The sequence below is a fragment of the Mastomys coucha genome, unplaced genomic scaffold (genome assembly GCF_008632895.1).
Source record: "Mastomys coucha isolate ucsf_1 unplaced genomic scaffold, UCSF_Mcou_1 pScaffold8, whole genome shotgun sequence".
Lineage (NCBI taxonomy): Eukaryota > Metazoa > Chordata > Mammalia > Rodentia > Muridae > Mastomys > Mastomys coucha.
Window position 1 is genome coordinate 19,992,261 of NW_022196914.1, and position 23,217 is coordinate 20,015,477.

General features: G+C 38.2%; 1 long non-coding RNA gene across 1 annotated transcript in view; it reads left to right on the top strand.

The window, feature by feature from the left end:
- Window positions 1-2,881: 2,881 nt before the first annotated feature.
- The window catches only part of LOC116083652, a 39,242-nt gene continuing 18,906 nt past the window's right edge, over window positions 2,882-23,217 (top strand). The window contains exon 1 of the long non-coding RNA XR_004115834.1: window positions 2,882-3,048. This is a non-coding gene — a long non-coding RNA (uncharacterized LOC116083652). The remainder of the gene's footprint in view (window positions 3,049-23,217) is intronic.

Below are 23,217 nucleotides of genomic sequence, written 5' to 3' on the forward strand. Positions count from 1 at the left end.
GACAGAGACAGAGACAGAGACAGAGACAGAGAGAGAAAGAGGGAGAGAGATTTAAAGGTTCTGAACTGTGGACTCCAGTAAAATAAAAAATGAGTTAAGTCCTTTCTTTTTAAATTTATTTTATTAGATATTTTCTTTATTTACATTTAAATGATATCCTCTTTCCCAGTTTCCCTTCCAAAAAAAAAAAAAAACTGTTCCCTATTCCCCCTCTCCCCCTGCTTGCCACCCCACCCTCTCCTGCTTCCTGGCCCTGGCATTCCCCTACACTGGGGCATAGAACCTTCACAGGACCAAGGACCTCTCCTCCCATTGATGACAGACTAGGCCATCCTCTGCTACATATGCAGCTGGAGCCATTAGTCCCACCATGTGCACTCTTTGGTTGGTGGTTTAGTCCCTGGGAGCTCTGAGGATACTAGTTAGTCCATATTGTTGTTCCTCCTGAGGGTGGCTGTAAACCACTTCAGTTCCTTGGGTCCTTTATCAAGCTCCTCCATTGGGGACCCTGTGCTCAGTTCAATGGATGGCTGTGAGCCTCTACTTCTGTATTCGTCAGGCATTGGCAGAGCCTCTCAGGAGACAGCTATATCAGGTTCCTGTCAGCCAGCACTTGCTGACATCCACAATAGTGTTTGGGTGTATGGAAAGATCTCCCATGCCCATGGATTGGCAGAATTAATATAGTAAAAATGGCCATCTTGCTGAAAGCAATTTACAGATTCAATGTGATCCCCATCAAAATTCCAACTCAATTCTTCAGAGTTGGAAAGAGCAATTTGCAAATTTATCTGGAATAACAAAATACCTAGGATAGCGAAAACTATTTTCACCAATAAAAGAACTTCTGGTGGAATCACCATCCCTGACCTTAAGCTGTACTACAGAGTAATTGTGATAAAAACTGCATGGTATTGGTACAGTGACAGGCAAGTGGATCAATGGAATAGAATTGAAGACCCAGAAATGAACTCACACACCTATGGCTACTTGATCTTTGACAAAGGAGCTAAAAACATCCAGTGGAAAAAAGACAGCATTTTCAACAAATGATGCTGGCTCAACTATTGGTTAGCATGTAAAAGAATGCAAATTGATCTATTTCTATCTCATTGTACAAAGCTCAAGTCCAAGTGGATCAAGGACCTCCACAAAAACCAGATACACTGAAACTAATAGAAAAGAATGTGGGGAAGAGCCTGAAGCACGTGGGCACAGGGGAAATTCTGCTGAACAGAACACCAATAGCTTATCCTCTAAGATCAAGAGTTAAGTCTTTTCTTAATGGAAGAAAAAAATCAAGGCTGGAGAGGCTCAGAGGTTAAGAGCTTAGGCTACTCACCTGCATCAGTGCAGAGGACGACTTTGACCTGGCGGTAGAGATGCATGAACCCGACACCTTCCTCAATGGCCTCATCATAGCAGACATGAAGAACCTTCTAGAAGACATTCAGGTGTCCATGGAACTGGAGCAGGGCAAGAACCTGGACTTCTGGTGGGACATGGCAACCACCACAGAGGACGAAATCGCCAAGTTCCACCAGCTGGAGGCCTCTGGCAAGGGCCATAAAGGAGTCAGTGCCTTGGTCAGTTCGATGTGGTAGGTGTTCAAGGGAAAAAAGTACAACCAGCTGCAGGGCATCTTCCAAGGCATCGAGGGCAAGGTCTTGTGCCGGCAGCCCCCACCTCGACTTGGGAGAGCCTGCTGCAGCAGTTGCATGCACATGTGGAATCTGGCAGACTAGAGCTCAGGAGCTGCCTGTGAACGCTCATGTGCTGGAGCCATACGAGGACTTGCAGCGCCTGCTGCTGTCTCGCCAGCTGCTTTAGGCTCTAGGGGAAGCGAGCTAGAGCGCTGAGGACATCTCCTTCCAGCGGGCGAGGGAAGGCATGGGGCAGGACAAGGTACAGTTTGGCGTGGAGATGTCCCTGGGTAGCCCCTCCTACCTATGGGCGGGCAAGTACGGAGTGGAACAAATACAACCAGAAGCATTACAACTCGGGCAACCCTCCGCCCAAGATAGTGCAGGGCTACAAATTCAACATCTTCTACCTGGACCTCATCTGTAAGCGCGCCACACCCTAGTACTTCCTAGAAGCTTGCTCGAACAACCTAGACTTTGCCAATTGCGCTTCCACGCAGGCCTGCCCTACAAGGACATCACCTTCAAGATCATCAGGCGCAAGTGGGGAGTACTCGCACCATCATGGCTTTGGCTGTCAGTTCACCAATGAAATCTATCAGCTCTACTACTACTGTAGGGTAGTAGAAAAGATCAATTAATAGAAATATATAGTGTATAAGCTTTTACTTTAAGGGCATGGAAAATTTTCTCTGAAACAAGGCAGGCCTGAGCCAGGAATGTAGGCCGGCTAATTCCAGAAACCAACATCTAAGTGGTTCCAGGGAGCCGTTGATCACTAAGTGAAATGACAATGACAATAAAACCACATTCTTGAGAATAATGAGTATGCAGAATGTTTTTCTCATGATCCTGACTCCTGACTCCTCAGGATCCTGACTCCTGACAAAAGCATGGATTGGGTCCCTCTGAAATTTTCCACTGTTTTTATGTTATGTTCCCTTGGTAACCCCCTCACCCCCCCTAGTTTGTGGATTTTCCCTGGCTTCCCTTGCCCCCCTCCCCCAATAAACCTCATGCTGTTTGCATCAAGATCAGTCTCTTGGGAGTCTTTGAGTGACCTTGTTCTCCCAGGACTTGATAGAGTGTCTCCTCTCACGGGGTCTTTGACTACCACTGGCTGCCTGCCCCTGCCAGGCTGGCCCCTGGACAGCTCCCAGACCGTGAGGCCCAGAGGACCAGGAAGTCTTCCAAAGCCTTGGGGATGCATGGACTGTAGATTGCTGTCTGCATACAAGTGAGGGCAGGTGAAAGATGAGGCTAGAGCCTGTGATTGGGCAGTGGGAAAAGAAGGCCGGCTGAGAGTTTTACAGACTTGACAGAGACAGAAGGAGACGGAGAAGAGAAGACAAGATGGAACCTATGGGAGAGGAAGAGGAACCAGAAGCACGAGGTCCTGGGAGCCGTAAGTATTGGAGATTTCTTAGATAGATGATTAAATCATATAGAGTGGGTTTGCCCCATCTAGGTGTGCAGCTTTTGTTTATATCAGTTGAGTTTTAAGTTCTTTGTATGGGCGTTTTGTGGGTTGAGAATTTACTGTTATAAATCTGACTGTTAAATTACAAGCCTCTGGAGTTTTCTTTAGATGGGGCTGGGGTGGGGTCGGGGAGCAGTTGAAGCAAGTTGCAGTAGACTAGCCACAGGGGACTAATGACTTCGAAGGCAAGTGTGCTCCCACAGCTAACCTCTGAAATTGGGCAGACCGCCACATGGAGATAGCCATGGAGGCAGAAAGATCACTGCAGCCTGAGCATAGCCAGCGATAGCCTGGATTGTTTTTAATAATTACATGCTAAAGTGGACTACTTCAGTAAGTCTGTGTTTCAAGTATATAAATTTTGAACATTGAGTGGTCATTTTCCCATAACGGTAGCAAATCTCAGAAAAACAGTGATGTCACATCCCAATCACTATTTTTTAAAATCTTTTATTTATTTATTTATTTATTTATTATTTTATTAAAGGATGGCCCCACCTCCATCCTCCATCCCACCAGACCTCTAAACTCCCTGAGGCCTCCAGTCTCTTGAGGGTTAAGTACATCTTCTCTGACTGAACCCAGACCCAGCAGTCCTCTGCTGTGTATGTGTTGGGGGCTTCATATCAGCTGGTGTGTGCTTGCCTGGTTGGTGGTCCAGTGTTTGAGAGAGATCTTGGGGGGTCAGGTTAATTGAGACTGTTAGTCCTTCTACAGGGTCCCCCTCCTCCTCAGCTTCTTCCAGCTTTTCCCTAATTCATCCACAGGGGTCAGCAGCTTCTGTCCATTGTTTGGGTGCAAATATCTGCATCTGACTCTTTCAGCTGCTTATTGGATCTTCCAGAGTGTGGTCATACGAGGTCCCTTTTTATGAGCACCCCATCCATAGCCTCAGTAATAGTGTCAGGCCTTGGGACCTCCCCTTGAGCTGGATCCCACTGTGGGCCTGTCACTGGACTTTCTTTTCCTCAGGCTCCTCTCCATTTCACCCCTGCAATTCTTTCAGACAGGAACAACCATGGGTCAGAGTTTTGACTGTGGGACGGCAACCCCCTCCCTCATTTGATGCCCTGTCTTCCGGCTGGAGGTGGGCTCTATAAGTTCACTTTCTATACTGTAGGGCATTTCATCTAAGGACTCTTTGAGTCCTGAGAGTGTCTTACCTCCCAGGTCTTTGGTGCATTCTGGAGGGTTCCCCCAACCTCCTACCTCCCTTACTTGTTTCCATTCTTTCTGCTGGCCCTCAGGAATTCAGTCCCTTTCCCTCAACCAATACCAGATCAGGTTCCCCTCTCCCCTACCCTTCCACTTTCCCTCCAAGTCCCTCCCTCTCCACATGTGATTCCTTTCTTCTCTCTCCCAAGTGGGACTGAGACATCCTCATTTGAGCCCTTCAGCTTGTTGACCTTTTTGAGTTCTGTGGACTATATCTTCTGTATTCTGTACTTTGTTTTCATTGTTGTTTTGTTTTGTTTTTTATTAATATCCACTTATTAGTGAATACATACCATGCATGTCCTTTTGAGTCTGAGTTACCTCACTCAGAATGATATTTTCTAGTTCCATCTATTTGCCTGCAAAACTCAGGATGCCCTCGTTCTTAATAGCTGAGCAGTATTCCATTGTGTAAAGAACCACATTTTCTGTGTCCATTCTTTTGTTGTGAAACATCTGGGTTGTTTCCAGCTTCTGGCTATCACAAATAAGATCTAAATCCACTATGAACATAGTGGAACACGTGCTCCTGCGGCATGGTGGGGAATATTTGGGGTATATTCCCAAGAGTGGTATAGCTGGGTCTTCAGGTAGATCTATTTCCAATTTTCTGAGGAACCTCCAGATTGATTTCCAGAGTGATTGTACCAGTTTGCAATCCCACCAATAAGGAGGAGTGTTCCTCTTTCTCCACATCTTCGCCAACATGTGTTGTCACCTGAAGTTTTGATCTTAGTCATTCTGATTGGTATAAGGTAAAATCTCAGGGTTGTTTTAATTTGCATTTCTCTGATCACTAAGGACTTTGAATATTTCTTTAGGTGCTTCTCAGCCATTCAAGATTCCTTTGTTGTGAATTCCAGGTTTAGGTATTTACCCCACTTTTTGATTGGGTTGTTTGTTTTCTTGGTGGTTAACTTCTTGAGTTCTTTATATATTTTGGATATTAGCCCTCTATTAGATGTGGGGTTAGTGAAGATATTTTTCCCAATCTGTAGGTTACAGATTTGTCCTATTAGCTATGTCCTTTGCTTTACAGAAGCTTTCCAGTCTTATGAGGTCCCATTTATCAATTCTTGATCTTAGAGCATAAGCCATTGGAGTTCTGTTTAGGAAATTTCCCCCTGTGCCAATGAGTTCAAGGCTCTTCCCACTTTCTCTTCTATTGGATTCAGTATATCTGGTATGTTGAGGTCCTTAACCCACTTGGACTTGAGCTTTTTGCAACGTAACAAATATGAGTCTATTTTCATTCTTCTACATACAAACAGCCGGATAGAACAGCGCCATTTATTGAAGATGCTTTCTTTTTTCCATTATATAGTTTTGGCTTCTTTGTCAAAGATCAAATGTCTGTAAGCATGTGGTTTTATTTCTGGGTCTTCAATTCTATTCCATTGATCAATATGTCTGTCTCTGTACCAGTACCATGCAGTTTTTATCACTATTGCTCTGTAGTAAAGCTTGAGGTCAGGCATGGTGATTCCCCCAGCCATTCCTTTATGGTTAAGAATTGTTTTGCCAGCCTGGAGAGATGGCTCAGTGGGTTATGAGCACTAACTGCTCTTCCAGAGGTCCTGAATTCAATTCCCAGTAACCACATGGTGGCTCACAACCATCTGTAATGGAATCTGATGCCCTCTTCTGGTGTGTCTGAAGACAGCTAATTTGTACTTACATACATAAAAATAAATACATAAATGCATTTTTAGAATAACTCCTTTAAAAAAATAAAGAATTGTTTTCACTATTCTAGGTTTTTTGCCTTTCCAGATGAATTTGAAAATTGCTCTTTCCATGTCTTTGAAGAATTGTGTTGGGATTCATTGAATCTGTAGATTGCCTTTGGTAGGATGACCACTTTTACTATATTAATTCTGCCAATCTATGACCATGGGAGATCTCGCCATTTTCTTAGATCTTCTTCGATTTCTTTCTTGAGAGACTTGGTTATTGTCATACAGGTCTTTCACTTGTTTGGTTAGAGTTACCCCAAGATATTTTATATTATTTAGGGCTGTTGTGAAGGGACTTCTTTCTCTAATGTCTTTCTCAGCCTGTTTATCTTTTGTATAAAGAAAAGCTACTGATTTATTTGAGTTAATTTTATATTGGGCCACTTTGCTGAAGTTGTTTATCAGCTGGAGAAGTTCTCTGGTAGAAATTTTGGGGTCACTTATGTTTACTATCATATCATCTGCTGTTGCAGATAGCTCTGGGGCTATTTGTAATTTGATGCTAATTCTATTTTCCTGGGAGGGGTTTCAAACAAGAAATGAGTCAGCACTCAGGTGGTTTCCTGTAAACCTTCTTCCCACCTTAATTTTTAAAGTAAAGGTTAGAGCATGTGATTAGGCAGATAAAGGGAAGGTGGAGCTGAAAGCTGGGAAAGAGGAGTGGGAGAGAGAGGGAATGGACAGAGAGGGAGGTGGAAGAAAAGCAGAGCACAAGCATTTGGCCTGGAGAAACTCTAAGTTATAAGGGGTCTCATAGATGGGGAAGATGGTAGTGTAGTGATAGATCTGCCCAATTTAGGTGCACAGCATATATTCATATTAATTGAGTTGAGTTTTTATTGCTGGGGCATATTTGTGTTGGAGAATTAGTGCAACAATCCGCAAACAGTGATATGTTTATTTCTCTTTGCCAATTTGTATCCCCTTGATCTCTTTTTGTTGTCTCATTGTTCTAGTACTTTACATACTATATTGTATAGTATATTATATAGTATAGTTTATTGTATAGTACTTTACATACAATATTGAATAAATTTGGAGAGTGGGCATCCTTGTCTTGTACATGATTTTAGTGGTATTTCTTCAATAATGTCTCCATTTAATTTGATATTGGCTGTTGGTTTGCAGTAAATTAATTTTATTATGTTTATTTATGGTCCTTGAATTCCTGATCTCTCCAATACTTTTAACATGAAGGGGTTATTGTATTTTGTCAATACTTTTTTTGCATCTAAGGAGATGGTCATGTGATTTTTTTCCTTTGAGTTTGTTTGAGTGGATTACATAAATGGATTTTTATATATTGGACCAACCTTGTATCCCTGGATTGAAGCCTACTGGATCTGGATAAAAGATGGTTTTGATGTGTTCTTGGATTCATTTTGCAAGAAATTTATTGAATATCTTTGCATAGATATTCATACTTGAGATTGGTCTGAAGTTTTCTTTTTTGATTGGGTCCTTGTGTGGTTTAGGTACCTAAGTAATTGTAGCTTCATATAATGAAGACAGTAGTGTTCCATCTATTTCTATTTTAAGGAATAATTTGAGGAATATTGGTATCATGTCTTCTTTGAATGTCTGGTAGAATTCTTCACTAAATCCATGTGGTGTTGGCCTTTTATTGGTTGGGAGGTTTTTAATGACTTCTTTAATTTCCTTATATGATTTGGGCCTATTTAGACAGTTTACCTGCTCTTGATTTAACTTTGCTATGTGACATCTGTGTAGAAAACCATCCATTTGACCTAGATTTTCCAGTTTTGTTGAGTATTCGGTTTTGCAGTAGGAACTGATGAGTTTTTTAATTTCCTCATTTTTTTTCATTTCGGATTTTATTAATTTGGATAGTGCCTCTGGACCCTTTAGTTAGTTTGGCTAGGGATTTATCTATCTTGTTGATTCTCTCTCTCAAAAAAAAAAAAAGAAAGAAAAAGAAAAAAAACCAGTTTTTGGTTTTGTTGATTCTTTGGTTTTGGTTTTGGTTTTGGCTTTTTGCTTTCTTTTTGGTGTTTTGCTTTTTGTTTTGTTTTGTTTTGTTTTTCAAGACAAGGTTTCTCTGTGTAGCCCTGGCTGTCCTGGAACTCAGTCTATAGACCAGGTTGGCCTCGAACTCAGAAACCCACCTGCCTCTGCCTCCCAAGTGCTGAGATTAAAGTCATGTGCCACCCCAGCCTAGCTTGTGTGTGGGTTTGGATGCATGTGTGTTTGCAAGGGTATGGTGACCAGAGAACAATCTGGGGTAACATCTTCAACCAAACCATTCTTATCATTTGAGACAGAGTTTCTCATTAGCCTGGAGCTTTCTAGTTACTGTAGCCTTGAAAGTGGGTTCCTTCATTCCTAACTCCTTACTACTGGGACTCCCCTTAGGCAACATCAAGTCTGGAATGTTTACATAGCTTCTAGAAATCTAACTCCAGTACTAACTCATGCACTTTATTGTCTGAATTACCTGGGCTTTGGCAATTGATTAGCACAAATTTAAAGTAAAAATGTATTCTATTTGTAAATGATCATATTATAAATGGTTTATTATATCATATTATAAAAATGTATATTTGGTCAAATACACTGACCAAGTTATGAACATTATTAAGGTTTTAATGTAAAACATGTACTTATGCTTTGGAAATGTATGCATTGAATACACTTGACTTTGTATCAATTTTATATCTTATTGCTACCTATCTGATAAGGTGTCTTAAGTTGTAAGTCACTTTCAAGTTGCACATATCTTTTAGATCTTTCTTCATCTACATAAAAAAAAGGCATCATAAATCTCTTAAACATGAAAGTAGCTGGCCATGGAATTGCAAAGAAGAATCTTCTCTTATTTGGGAGTATAATCCCCACAGGAACATGTGTTCCAGGAGTAATTGTAGCAGAATTATTAATGGGTATGTAGGCTAAAAAACAAACAAGTTGTGACTTCAGAAATGAAATATTAAAATAAAGATGAAAATGTATGTTTTACATGCCTGCATGAATATCTGGTATGCTTAACCCATTACACATGCACTCCAAAGCAAATCTTATTCTCTAAGAGAATAAGCCTAAGAGAGTTTCGCAAATAAAGCAATATACAAAGTATAGTCAATTTCTACACCTATGAACATACTGTAATATTCAGTTTTTAAATTGCTTCATTGTCATTTTACTTTTTTATTTTAAAATACCCATACAAGAAGAAATTATTTATATGCTTAGTTGCCCACTGCTGTATTTAATAATCTTTAGATAATTAGGAGCTTAGTAGATTTAAGTTTCATACAAAGATCACATGATATTAATTTTTACTATGGAATTATTTATCACTTATTCTGTATTTCAATAATTTTCCATTTGAAACATAATTTTAAAAGCTCAAGTATTTAATATCCACTATATCAGGACAAATAGTTGGGGTGGTGTGGTGGGTGTTTTAAAGATGCTTAACCTTGTTGGAATAGGTGTGACCTTGTTGGAAGAGGTATGTCACTGTATAGGCAGGCTTTGAGGGCCCCTATGCTCAAACTCCACCCAGTGCAGAAGAATCAGTCTCTCCTGGCTGCCTTCTGGTCAAGATGCAGAACTCTAAGCTCCTTCTTCAGCACCATGTCTGCCTGGATGCTGCCCTCCGCCCCTCCATGATGATAGCAGACTGAGCCTCTGAAACCGTAAGCCAAGAATTAAATGTTCAAAATTAAAATGTTCAAGAATTAAATGTTATAAAAGTTGCATTGGTCATGGTGTGTCTTCTTGGCAATAAAATCCTAAGACAGAAGATATGGAAGAAGGGATGGGTATAGGAGGAGTCAAGAGGGAGTAAATGTGATCAAAAAGGATTGTATTAAATTCTGAAAGAACTAATAAAAACACTTCATTAATTAAATTACTTTCATTGAGTTTTAGAGATAAACTCCTGTCAATTATATATTATTCTTTTTTCTAATACATTTTAATAGTTAAGGTAAGTGATTTTTTATCAATCAGGAAGATATAAGTAAGTATAATTATAAAGTAACATATATGAAATATCCAAATGAAACTGCCCAAAGCAGTACTCTCATTATGCTCATATTATCACTGAAGTCAAGCATACACACACACACACACACACACACACACTGAGTTAAATTAGGATGTAGTAAATATAAGTGATTTCAAGGAATAATAAAATATCTATATGTAGCCAGTATATTTAATACTCATGTGTATTAAAAGCCTGCAAATATGTAAACAAAAAATTTAAGTGTAAAATGAAATTTCAGGTAAACAAGATACAGAATAAATCACGGTTAGTTTTATAAATTACTATTTTTATCTAGTTTAAAAAAATACATCAAAAGTGTACTTTCACATTCTCATACATAATGTTACGAGATAAAAAGGGATTGTCATAAAGATATTAACAAAATAAGTGGCAGGTGTTGAGTTTTAAACTTGCCTTACTCATAGTAGTTTAAGTTTCTCATTTTATTTCAAATGTCCTTGGAATTTATTTTCTTTCATTTTAATGAATGCTATGGAACTATTTATTGAAAACCTATTCATAATCCTTCATGTTACACTTTTTTCACAGTTGAGCCAAATGTGTACGTACCACAAGTGCATTGACTATTCTAGTGCATGTAATTTCTAGCTTCACTCTAAATCTACAGCAGAATGATTTCTAAAGATGAAAAGATGCGAAAGAAAGGCTCTCATTACTCGCAAAGCAGGAGCAGTATTTTCACGATTACATCTTGCTGTATAGTAAGTCACCTGTTTCACCTGTTTTACATCACTGTCACAAAACACTGCTTAAAAAGAAAGAATTCCTTTATGAGGAGGGACAATTCACCACAGTTGGGAAGGGATGGTGGTTGGTGGCAGAAGCTACTGACCACATTGAGCCTCTTGAGTCAAAAAGGAAAAAGAGATAAATTCTGGTACTCAGCTGGCACTTTTCTTTCTCTCCTTGTATTTAGAATTTTGTATAATCTAGGTATTAAACATAACCAGAGAAAGAAAACGATTAGTCAAACTCATAGATACAAGCATCTTAATGAAAATATAAATGTCACTGGTATTTTTGGTGAGGCTGTGGCTGTACATCCACATCAAATCTGAGTGACGAATCCTTGGTCTGGTTGTCTAAATATTTGAAAGTAATTTTCTACAAAAAGCATACTAGCATACACTAAAAGATTATTCTGAAACTCTAAGGAGATATTTAAATCTGCATCTTATCATTATGTTAATGTATCCAGCAGAACAGACAGGATAACGTAAAAACATGGACCTGTTTCACCTCGGCTATGACCATGAAATTCAAGTATTTGCAACTTCATTTGCATTTATTCCAGGAGGTACACTTCAATTGTTTGGAAATAACAAGAATTAAAGAAAGGTATATTGATGTATTCCATACAGAAAATAGTGTTCCATATGAAAGCTGAACAGCTTTGAGGCTAGCAAAGACAAAATAGCAAATCTGAACATGCAATTAGAGAAAAAAGAAAGGAAAGAAAGAGGAAATCAAAACAAAGAAGGAAGGAAGATGGAAGTATATTTACCTAGCTTGATTAGCATAATACTAAAGATTAATAATAATCTGTGTAATTATAAACAATACTTATATGTTCATTCCATTTATATGATTATGTATTCACCATTTATTCTTCTGTGGATTCCTTCATCTATTTCATTTGTTCTATGGGTATTTATCTCATAACATAATGATCCTTGGATTAAAAACTAGCACACTTAATCAAGAGCATATTATTATGAAATCACATTTGTTTCGCCAAAAACACATTTTAAAATTTTTGAAAGTTGAGATGTTTTATTTTTATCACGTACATAGAGATAGCTACTCTTGATTATTTTTTTAAAAAGCTATTTTCTTTCAGGCTAACAATATGGATTGGTGGATAAAGATGATTGCCACAAGTCTGGTAACTTGATATCAATCCTGAGAACACAAATACAAAAAATCATATCTGGCATACTCTTTTATTTCAACAGATTCACTGTCACATACATGCATACACACGCATGCTCATATACACATACATACACACACACACACAAAGATACAGACATACCAATACACATGAAGACACACATAAATATACACAGACACACAAGCATGCATGAAGAAATACATATAACCATGCATACATGTGTATACACATACACACAAAAAATAAATGAATAAGTAAAATAAGGTTTATTAGAGTATTAACTTTCAACTTATATTGGTCACTGTTTCTTGCAAACAGTGAGCCCTCAAGTCAGTATTTTTGTCCAACTAAATGGTTTTATTTTTTAGTATATCTATGGGATTTATTCTTCAGGCAGCTTTTGTGTTTCAAATAAGTTTGCAGGATGTTTTGTTCAAGTACCAATAATAATGTCCTGACTTTAGTACATTATCATCATTTGTTTTCCCTTGATTTACTCTTTGTCATTTCTCTATTTCCTTGCATTACTTTTGGGATTGTCCAAGAAACTTTTAAAATACTATTTCTTTATTTACTTATCTGAGTGTTCATTGATTTTTTTCTTAGAGTTATTATGATGATTTCTTTCATATTTAATATAGACATTAAGTTGATTACTGTTTGGGGAAATCAAGATTAATAATTTCAGGGCTGCTGGGCAGTGGTGGTACACACCTTTAATTCCAGCACTTAGGAGGCAGAGACAGGAGGATTTCTGAGTTCAAGGCTAACCTGGTCCACAGAGTGAGCTCCAGGACAGCCAAGCCTACACAGAGAAACCCTGTCTTGAAAAACCAAAAAAATAAAAATAAAAATAAAATAAAAATAATAATTTCAGGGCTGAAGAGATGGCTCAGTGGTTAAGAACACTTACTGAGCTATAAAAGAACCACATTCCATTTCCAACCACTCTATTAGGCAGTACACATTTAATTCTAGCTTCGGATAATCTGATGCCTTCATCTGCCCTCTATTGACACCCATATAAGTGTTACACACACACACAAACACACATACACACATATGCATATGCACAAACACACACAATTAATAATAATATAAAAATAAAAGATAAATCATTCCAAAGGAAATGTGGAAGTATAACTTCCCTCCCTTTCTTTTCACCCTAAAGTGTTATAAATGTAATTTTACTGAGAATCACATGGTGTCATAATGTGCATATGCATCAATTATAGAAAAAGAAAACCCTTGGAGAAAACAATAGTGTATGTACTCCACTTCTGATGATTCTATTTTTCCTATTACTTAAAATTACTTAGTGTTTTCTTATAATCAAGTTTATCCATTTCACTTAATGTCCTTATTCACCTTTGTTCTTGAACTGTCTTAAAGACGACACAATGTCTGATCTATAGTTCTTTACTCTCAGCCTTTGAGAAATAATTGTTCTTAGCTGAGGGAACTCCAACTGTTTGAGAAGGGAAGACATCTCCCAAGTATCACTTGGTGGCTCTTTTTTTACCAGTGCTACAATAGTTCTTTCTGGTTCCTTTGACAGCATTTCTGTACCTTTAATGACTATGTGTTTAGCTGTGATACCCATTGATGCAGATTTGAGGGGTATCCTATTTGCAGCCTGTTTAAGTTTCTGGATATATGGACATTATACTTTTTCTTACTTTGAGATGTTTTCAGTGATTATATCTCTTAAATTTCCTTTCATGCTTTTTTTGCCTCATCTAGAACTTGAGTTAAGCAATTTTTGAAATTCCTACTACCCCAGAAGTTCCTTAGTCTCATGAAATTTGTTTATTTGTTAATTTATTTATCTTATAATTAGATCATTTATCTCCTTTTCTTCCTCTCTCCAAACACCCATATCTCTCCTTGCTCTTTTTTAAATTTGTGGTCCCTTTTTTATTAGTTGTTGCTATATATACATAAAATAAGAAAATATAATACATATACATGTTTATATTATGTATTCCTTAATAAATACATATAACCTGCATGGATGTATGTATATATATTATATATTATATTATATATGAATAAATGTATAATACATATACATATATATATGTGTACCCTGTGTATTTTTTCATGATAGAAGTCTCAGTACTGTAAGTGTCTCAACATAACTTAAATATGAATCACAATAGTAGACATGATAATGAGGAAGGTGGAAATCCCAGGAGGCCTCAACATTACTTAAAAGAATGAAAGAAGAACTATAGGCCACTAAGTATTGCCGAGAGCTGGAGAAATAGTCTTCCCTACGGGAGTATATACTAATTGTTTACCCATTTTAATTCTTTAATAGTTATTATTGAATAGTTCAATTTTCAACTTACTATTAAATATAGCTAATCTTTCTCCTGAAATTTTGAAGCTTTTGTGTTTGTTTCAAGGTAATGTGTAACTTCTCATTGAAAACTGAAACATTTACGGTGAAAGTTGTTTCAGCCTTAATGTATGTTCCATCCTCTAGTTAATCTCAGTGCACTTGGAAGTGTATTTTCAAATGAAATTTCTGGCTTTGCTGCTGTTCTATATGGAGGGTGTTCAATGTCTTGAATGATCTGGTTGGGAAGGTAGAGGGCATGGGTTTGTTCACATGTTCTCAAGGTGCGCAACGAGGAGGTTAGTTCATATTTATCTTGAAAGGCAGGATGTCCTTTCACAAATCGTTGTTACAATGGATTTAATTTGACTCCAGTATCTGTGTGGGATTATTACCTTCTAGTGAGCATCAAGACTTACTACTGTTTACTGTTCTTGCTTCTTAAGGAGTCAATAATAGCTGCAAGTTAAAATTGTCCTTATCTCCAGGTCCATCCAATAATCTTCGATTCTCAAGATAAAAGTCCTCCTGTTGTATGTGTGTCTTTGGACATTAGATACATCCAAAGGATGAGAGGGAATCCTGAGATACATTTTTTTTGCTCAGGTGAAATCTCCTTTGCCCTTGAATGGAAGGTGAGGATTCTGGCCTGCTTCTGTGACAGGCCAGAATTATAGCATCCCTACTGCTTATAGTCAAGAAAGTGTTCCGACTACCATCACCCTGCTCTTTGTGCAGGTTCACTGGGTTTTGTTATCAGATCAGCTGTTCAGTCTCCTTAGCAAAAGCCACTTGGACCTGATTCTGTTTCTAGGTCAGAAGTCAGTGAATCCCAGAACAGAATTATTTTCTTTCAATGGCCACTATAATGTAAGAATAAATTTGAAGACATATTGCCAGTAAACTGCCCACTGGTTTTTAGATTATAAGCCAATATGCCTTCACTATTCCTCTCACTGTGCTTCTCCTTTGGTAATCAGATAAATTATTTATAAGAATTATTATTTTGAAAAATGAGGAAATAGAGTGGAGAGTCCCTGTATTTTTGGTGGTAAAAAAGCTTCATAGAAGTACTCTTTGAAATCTCAGCTTTCTCTTTTTTCCTTTCTTTGTTTTGATTTTCCAATGTTTATATAACATATTTTGTTCGTGTTTCACCTTTGAACTCCTCCTAGATCCTGGCATCTGCCAACCCACCCATGCTTATCTTAGTTTCTCTCTCTCTCTCTCTCTCTCTCTCTCTCTCTCTCTCTGTCTCTCTCTCAAAACATAACTATAAAGACAGAAGTGAAAATCATAACAAACCAAACAAAATGAAAAATACTATAACAAAATGAAACAGGAAACCAAAATAAAATGGAGTTTGTTTTAAAAAGCGTATGTTTCCTTTATATGAAATATGGTTTTAAATGTTAGTGTCAGCCATGCATTTTAATTTAGTGATTTTTTTGGAATGTTATGCCTTGTTTTGGTTGTGTTAACTTTTATAGCAAAAGTGAATCCATTCCTTCATATGAGAAGCATTACATGACCCATGTTTTAATTATTTGGCTTTTCAAAATATTAAAATATGAATCACTAAAATGGGAGATTTTTAATCCCTAAAAGGTGACAAGGCATGAGCACATAGTTCTGTCATGATTGTATATTATAGTTAAACTTATTAACATATTATAGTTAAAATTATTAACACTTTCTTCATTCTAAGTACCTTTTCACTCATATTACCAGAATCTTCTACTATACATAATACTATTTTTAAGTTTATTTAATTTATTGAGGTACAAAAAGGTTAAAACTGTCTTTGGCTGAAAAAAGACTCATGCATATTGGTCTTGTTTCTATTCTTTTAAGTTTTTCTGGTTATATTTTTACAGAAAAACCTATATGAGAAATTTCCTGAACACATATGAGTATCTCAAATGGAAAACTTGGCAAAGAAAATGTATACACATTTTGTTTGAAATGTTTAGGTATACTGAAAAGCAAAGACTGGTTTTTTTTTTTTGTTTGTCTGTTATGTTTTACATTTTTGAAATTTTTATAATAAATGTCAAATACAATGACTTACTTCACAGCTTTTCATATTTATCTGACTACACCTAACATGAAGGTGAGAATATGAAGACCTTTTTCTAAATTAAATAGTTCTCATTCACTGAACCATCAACCAAAGAGGATGCAGGGACTGGACCTAGAAAACCCTACACATTTAGAGCAGATATACAGCTTGATCTTCATGTGGGTTCCATAACAACTGAAGCCAGGGCTATCTTTTACTCTGTTGCCTGCCATTGGATTCCTTTTTGCCTAATTGGACTGAATGGTTTGGCCTTAGAAAGGATGTGCTTAGTCCTACTGGAACTACATATCCCAGGGCAGGTTGGGAATCCCAAAGGTGACTTCCCCTTCTCTAAGGAGAAGGAGAGTATAATTGGGAAAGAGACTGTAAGGGTAGGTCTGGGAGGAGAGGAGGGAAGGGGCAGCGATCAAGATGTAAAGTGAGTAAATAATTGAAAATATATCCTCTTAGGATTGAAAAGATCATTAATTCTTGAACAAACTGTTGTTTAAATGTATTAACATTTCTCATGAGCAGATCCACTCTGCCTTTGAAACACAGCTTCTTAGTTGTCTGTTTTAGAGCATCCCGCTTCTGCTCTATAACCATGATCTCATATGCCTACCAAGATGTGCTTGTTCCTGAACCTGGGCCTAAAAATTACACCTTTTACTATCAATAAATACATTTATTAAACACTTGCAAAATGATCCATTTGTACACATTATTTTGCTGATATAAAAATAAAATCAACAACATTAACCTTTTTAAATTTAGTCAATAAAGTTGGTAGCAAATTAAATATTTGTAGTGTAATATTAAAATATTGAGGAAGCAGTGATATCTTTGTTAATAGTCTGAAGAAAATATACTTGTAAATAAGTTTCTGTGCTTCTTATGTGGTTTAAGCAACCAAGAAAATTAGGCATAGAGAAGAATAAGCCATGACTATAAATGTTTTGAACCTAAAGGTATTATATTCTTGTTTTCCATTATTGAAGATATTCTATTTGCCTATTCCTGTTTACCTATGTACCTTACCATATCCCATACAGTGTTTTGCTGATATTTCCCATTGGTTTTCATTGGCATTACTACTTAATAACTAAGAGATCATTTTATGCCTATAATATTTATTTTACATGTTTCTTTAAAACTTAATGAGCAGAGAATAAAATGACTGTCTTAATTTGAAAGTGTGTTTTACATCTTATACTCTCTATTCTTCCCAGTAGAATAATATATACTCCAAACCCAAGGAATTACTGTATCAAAAGCTATGTTTATAACATGTTTTATCACCTAATGGACCCCTAATATACAGAAATCTCACATCAATTTTAGTGAGAGTAGTTTATGAAACTGGAGAACGTCTAAGAGTAACTGGAGCACAGTCTTTGACCCATCTTGTTCTGAGTATACTTATGCTTAGGATATCATTGAACCACAGGGCAGCAAGAGAGCATGTCTGATACAGTCCTCTGCCTCGACCTCAACCTTGGTCTTAGTCTTTCTTTTCCTTCTCAGTAGAACCTTTGTGATCATCACAACCGGATGTATTTGTCAATCAATATGCTTATTCCTCATTATATCCTTGCATCTGTGTTTATTACAATGTTACCATAGTGTGAATAAAAAAAAATCACATGTAAAGTAACTTCAGTATAGTGGTTTCAATCCCCAGTGTCTCTCTGGACTATCTACTAGCCACTTAGTTCTCTGAGCCTCGGTATACAACATAATGACTCTCTCCCTGGTTATGGTTGTCCTTTCTCTTGCCTATCAGCAAATCTTTCTTCCTCAGATCAAGGCTTAATTACAAAAAAAAATATCCAACCATATGTCATTTGTAGAAGTTCAACAACATTTTAAATTTAAGAAAAATAGCGTAAATATGACATCACTCAACCAGCTACAAGATAGATGCTGAAATTACTGAGAGAAGAAGGAGTGAGGCATTAGAGTTAGCACAGGTCAGGGCTTACTGGATAATAATTTTTCTCCTTTTCCTTTGCTGGCTTTAGTATCCTCAGAGGACCAAAACTTCATATATGATAGATAACAGTAGGTAAAATTTTCACAGCTGGAAAAGATTACTCTATAATTAGAAGTGTGGATGGATTTTTAACACATAATATATAAGAAAGAACTGGAAAAAGAATTAACTTAACATAAAGACAAATGGTTCCCCTCACTTTCCTAAATCTCTTGTTGAGCCTGTCCTTCACATTGCGCTGGGAGTCTGAGGAGTTATTTCCTCACTCAGAGGATCCATCCCAGTCAGATGAAGGATAACATCAGAAAAAGCTCACTGGTCTGCTTTATCAGCCAAAGCCCTTCACAAGTCCTTTCTTTATTTCTCAGCTTTCTGGGCTTATCAGGCTGTTTCAAATCAGCAATAAGGGAGATAAGGACAGAAAGAAACATACTCATCAGAACAGAAAGAAGCTAAAATAAGTCTGTTATTCGCAATTCTCTAGGAACCCATAGAAATTCTCCTGTCCTTACCCAGTGTACTAGTCATTTTTCTTCCTTTTCTTTCATCTATATGAGGATATCATAAATTATAAGCTTTATGCCAATATCTGTTGGCTCCTTTGCTCTTAACTATCTCAAGATACACAATCATCAACCATGTATTCCACATTGGCTTACTTATCCAGGCAATATTTTGGAGGCTTAGTACACTAATAAACACTGTTTAAACCACAGGAAAAGCTGAGGCTCAATACCAGGATTTCTTACCCTCATGGGCTTTTGTTGTAGGAAATGAAAAAGAATAACTATTTTGATTTGGAAATGAAACACTCAAACTATCTCTGTGGCAAATTAAAAACTAAGCCACAAGGTAACTGGGGTTTGTTATTGTCCTTACGAACTTCTTTCAATAGATGTTTTAAAGATAAAAGGATTTGGATTTCAATTCCTAAAAGAAAGATCACTCTTGGAAAATGCAAGAGAAATGCTCAGTGAATAGGTCTCAGGTTGTTCTCACATCTGGTAAATATTCCATATCATTGGCATGATTGAGAAAGAAAAGATGAAATCAAATTCAAGTGAGGGACATGTTGTGGATTTGGTTTACTGCTTGCACTATGTTATTTGGGAATCCTGCATGGGAGAGCACCTGAGATTCTAAGGGTCCCTGTCTCCATCTGTTTTTGGTTGGTAAATAAAGTTGCCCATGGCAAATGGCTGTGCAGGGTAACAGAGGCAGGACTTAAGGTTTTCTGAGCAAAGAAACCAAGGGAAGGATTGAGTACCACCATTCTGGAGAAGGAGAAGGGCCAGATTTGAGAGCTGCAGAAGAGAAAGCATACAATTATGTAAGAGTCAGGTAAGAGTGGCTCCAGAAGGTCCCACTGATTGGGTCTAGGGTAGCAAAGATGGAATATAGATTTTAGTAAGTAATAATTCAGGATTTGAGGGGATCTGTTAGCAACATGGAAGTTTGACAGTGGCCCAACCATTGAGATGTTCAAGGTATGTTAAAATAGTAGGATATATGTATGTGTCTTTCGTTGGAGAATCCAGATCATTGGGGGTGGGTAGCAAGAACACTTGTGCCTAGAGCAGATTAGTCAACTACAGCTACAGGGACATAGTTGGAGCTATGCAACAGGTGATATGAAAAGCAAGTAGAGGAGATATCCTGAGAATTTCAGAGTAGAAAAGGGAATGAGATAAGCAGGGTGAATTCTGTGTGTACCTGTCGGGGGGGCAGGGAGGGGCAGGTATTGCAGTTTTCATACTCTGAATTCTGTTCTCCATTGTATATAACCATTTGATTGCCAGCTAGTAAATCTGGTAGAGCAAGGAGAAACAGTGTTTAACGGAGGGTAGCTGGGAGAGGCTAGAGGGGAGAAAGCTATAAGGGGAAAGTGATGTAATTCTAATTCTGCTAAAACAGTATTTTAAAATATTTCAAAAGAACCAGTTTTTAGCAGCTTTATTCATAATAGCCAGAAACTGGAATGAATCTATATGTCATTCAAATGAAGAAGGAATAAAGAAAATGTGTTACTTCTACACAATGGAATACTAATCAGCTATTAAAACAAATACTTTTATTATGAAGGGGTGCTAGATTTTTGTCAAATGCTTTCTCAGCATCTAATGAAATGATCATATGGTTTTTTTTCCCTTTGAGTTTGTTAATATAGTGGATTACATTGATGGATTTCTGTATATTGCATCCATCAATCCTGTGATGAAGCCTATTTGATCATGATGGATGATCGTTTTGATGTGTTCTAGGATTTGATTTGCAAGAATTTTATTGAGTATTTTTGCATCAATTTTTATAATGGAAATTGGTCTGAAGTTCTCTTTCTTTGTTGGGTCTTTGTGTTGTTTAAGTATCAGAGTAATTGTGGCTTCATAGAACGAATTGGGTAGAGTACTTTCTGTTTCTATTTTGTGGAATAGTTTGAGGAGTATTGGTATTAGGTCTTGTTTGAAGATCTGATACAACTCTGCACTAAAATGATCTGAGCACAGGGTCCCCAATGGAGGAGCTAGAGAAAGGACCCAAGGAGCTGAAGGTGTTTATAGCCCAGTAGGACGATCAACAATATAAACTAACTAGTACCCTCAGAGCTCTCAGGGACTAAACTACCAACCAAAAAGTACACATGGTGGGACTCATGTCTCCAGCAGTATATGTAGCAGAGAATGGCCTGGTCAGTCATCAGTGGGAGGAGAGGCCCTTGGTCCTGTGAAGGCTCTATGCCCCAGTGTAGTGGAATGCCAGGGCCAGTAAGAAGGAGTGAGTGGATGGGTGAGCAGGGGGAGTGGGGAAGGGATAGGGAGGTTTTAGAGGAGAAAACAGGAAGGGGGATAACATTTGAAACGTAGATAGAAAAAATATATAATAAAAAAAAACCCAAAGGCATCACAAAATTTGCAGACAAATGGATAGAACTTGACAATGTCATCCTGAGTGAGGTAACCTAGAACCTAAAGGACATGAGTGGTATGTACTCATTTATAAGTGGATATTAGCCATAAAATACAGGATTCCATAAACCCAAAGAAACTAAACAAGAAGGAAGGCCCAAGCAATGTTTTATTCTCACTTAGAAGGGGAATAAAACATGATTATAAGAGGCAGATGGAGGGAGGAAACTGGGTGGAAGAGGAGATGGGGAGGAGAATGGGAGGAGTTCAGAATCAAGTGTGGGTGACAGGAGAGATGGCCAGGACAATGAATAGAAATCTGCAGCTGGCAGGGGTAGGAGAATGGGTGGGAAGGAATCTCAAGGTCATGCCAGAGATCTGGGGTGAGGAAGCTCTCAAGTATCATTAGGGGTGACTTTAGCTAACACTCACAACAGTGGGGATATAGAACCTGAAGAGGCCACCACCTGTAGCCAGGCAGGACCTCCAGTGGAACGATGAGGAAACCAAAACACCCACAAAACTTTCAACCCAAAATTTATCCCATCTCCATGAAATGCAGAGACAGGGTGATGGAACAAAGACTGAGAGAACGGCTGTATTAGCTAGGATTTTATTCCTGTAAACAGACACCATGACCAAGGCAACTCTTATAAGGACAATATTTAATTGGAACTGCCTTACAGATTCAGAAGTTCAGTCCATTATCATCATAAGTGGTAGCCTGGCAGCACCCAGGCCGGCACAGGAGAAGCTGAAAATTCAACATCTTGTTCCAAACCAAACAGAAGACTGGCTCCCAGGCAGCTAGAATAAGGACCTTAAAGCCCATCCACACAATGACATACTTCCTCTAACAAGACCACACCCACTCCAACAAGGCCATACCTCCTAATAGTGCCACTCTTTGGGCCAAGCATATTCAAACCATCACAATGGTCAATCAATAACTATCCAACTTGAGACCATCCAATGGGAAAGCACCAATCCCAGACACTATTGATATTCTATTATGCTTGCAGATAGGAGCCTAGCATAACTAACCTCTGAGCGGCTCCATCCAGCAGACGATTGAAACAGATGCAGAGACTCACAGCCTTTGGGTAGAGCTTGGTGATTCTTATGGAAGATTTTGGGCCCGAAGGGGATAGGAACTCCACAGGAAAAACAAATGAGTCAACTAACCTGCACTGTTGGGGGCTCTCAGAGACTTAAACACCAACCAAAGAACAGACACAGGGACATAGGTTCTCTGTGCGTGTGTGACAGATATGCAGCTCAGTCTTCAATTGGGTCCCCCACCAACTGGAGAGGGATCTGTCCCTAAAGTTGTTGTCAGCCTGTGGATACAGTTTCCCTAACTGGACTGCCTTGTCTGGCCTCAGTGGGAGAGGATATGCCTGGCCCTGCAGAGACTTGGTATGAAAGGCTTGAAGATACCCAAAGGGGGCCTCCATCCTCTCAGAGGAGAAGGGGAGTGAGAGATTGGAAGGAAGAACTGTGTGAGAGGAAACTGAATGGGGGAGGGGCAGCAATCAGGATGTGAAGGAATTAAAAAAACATTCTAATTTTGAAGTTTTGTGGGGTTTGTATGCCTGTGTTCTGTGTTCCTGTGTGCGCATATGGTGTGTGTGTGTGTGTGTGTGTGTGTGTGTGTGTGTAAATCTCAAACCCAGGACAAGTCTCACTCAGGACCTATAGCACCACCATGTACTTCTTACTCTGTTACCTAACCTAAACCTTTCCCTTCAAGGGGCTAAGCGGCAACCTCACTTCTCTCAGCCTGTTCCCTATATAATTCAGCCTCTTGGTTTTTTTGGTTCAGGCTGCTGCTTTGCTGGCAGCTACTCTCTTGCTCTCCCTCCTTCCCCCATATTTCCTCTCATATATTCCTCTGGTATAGTTAGC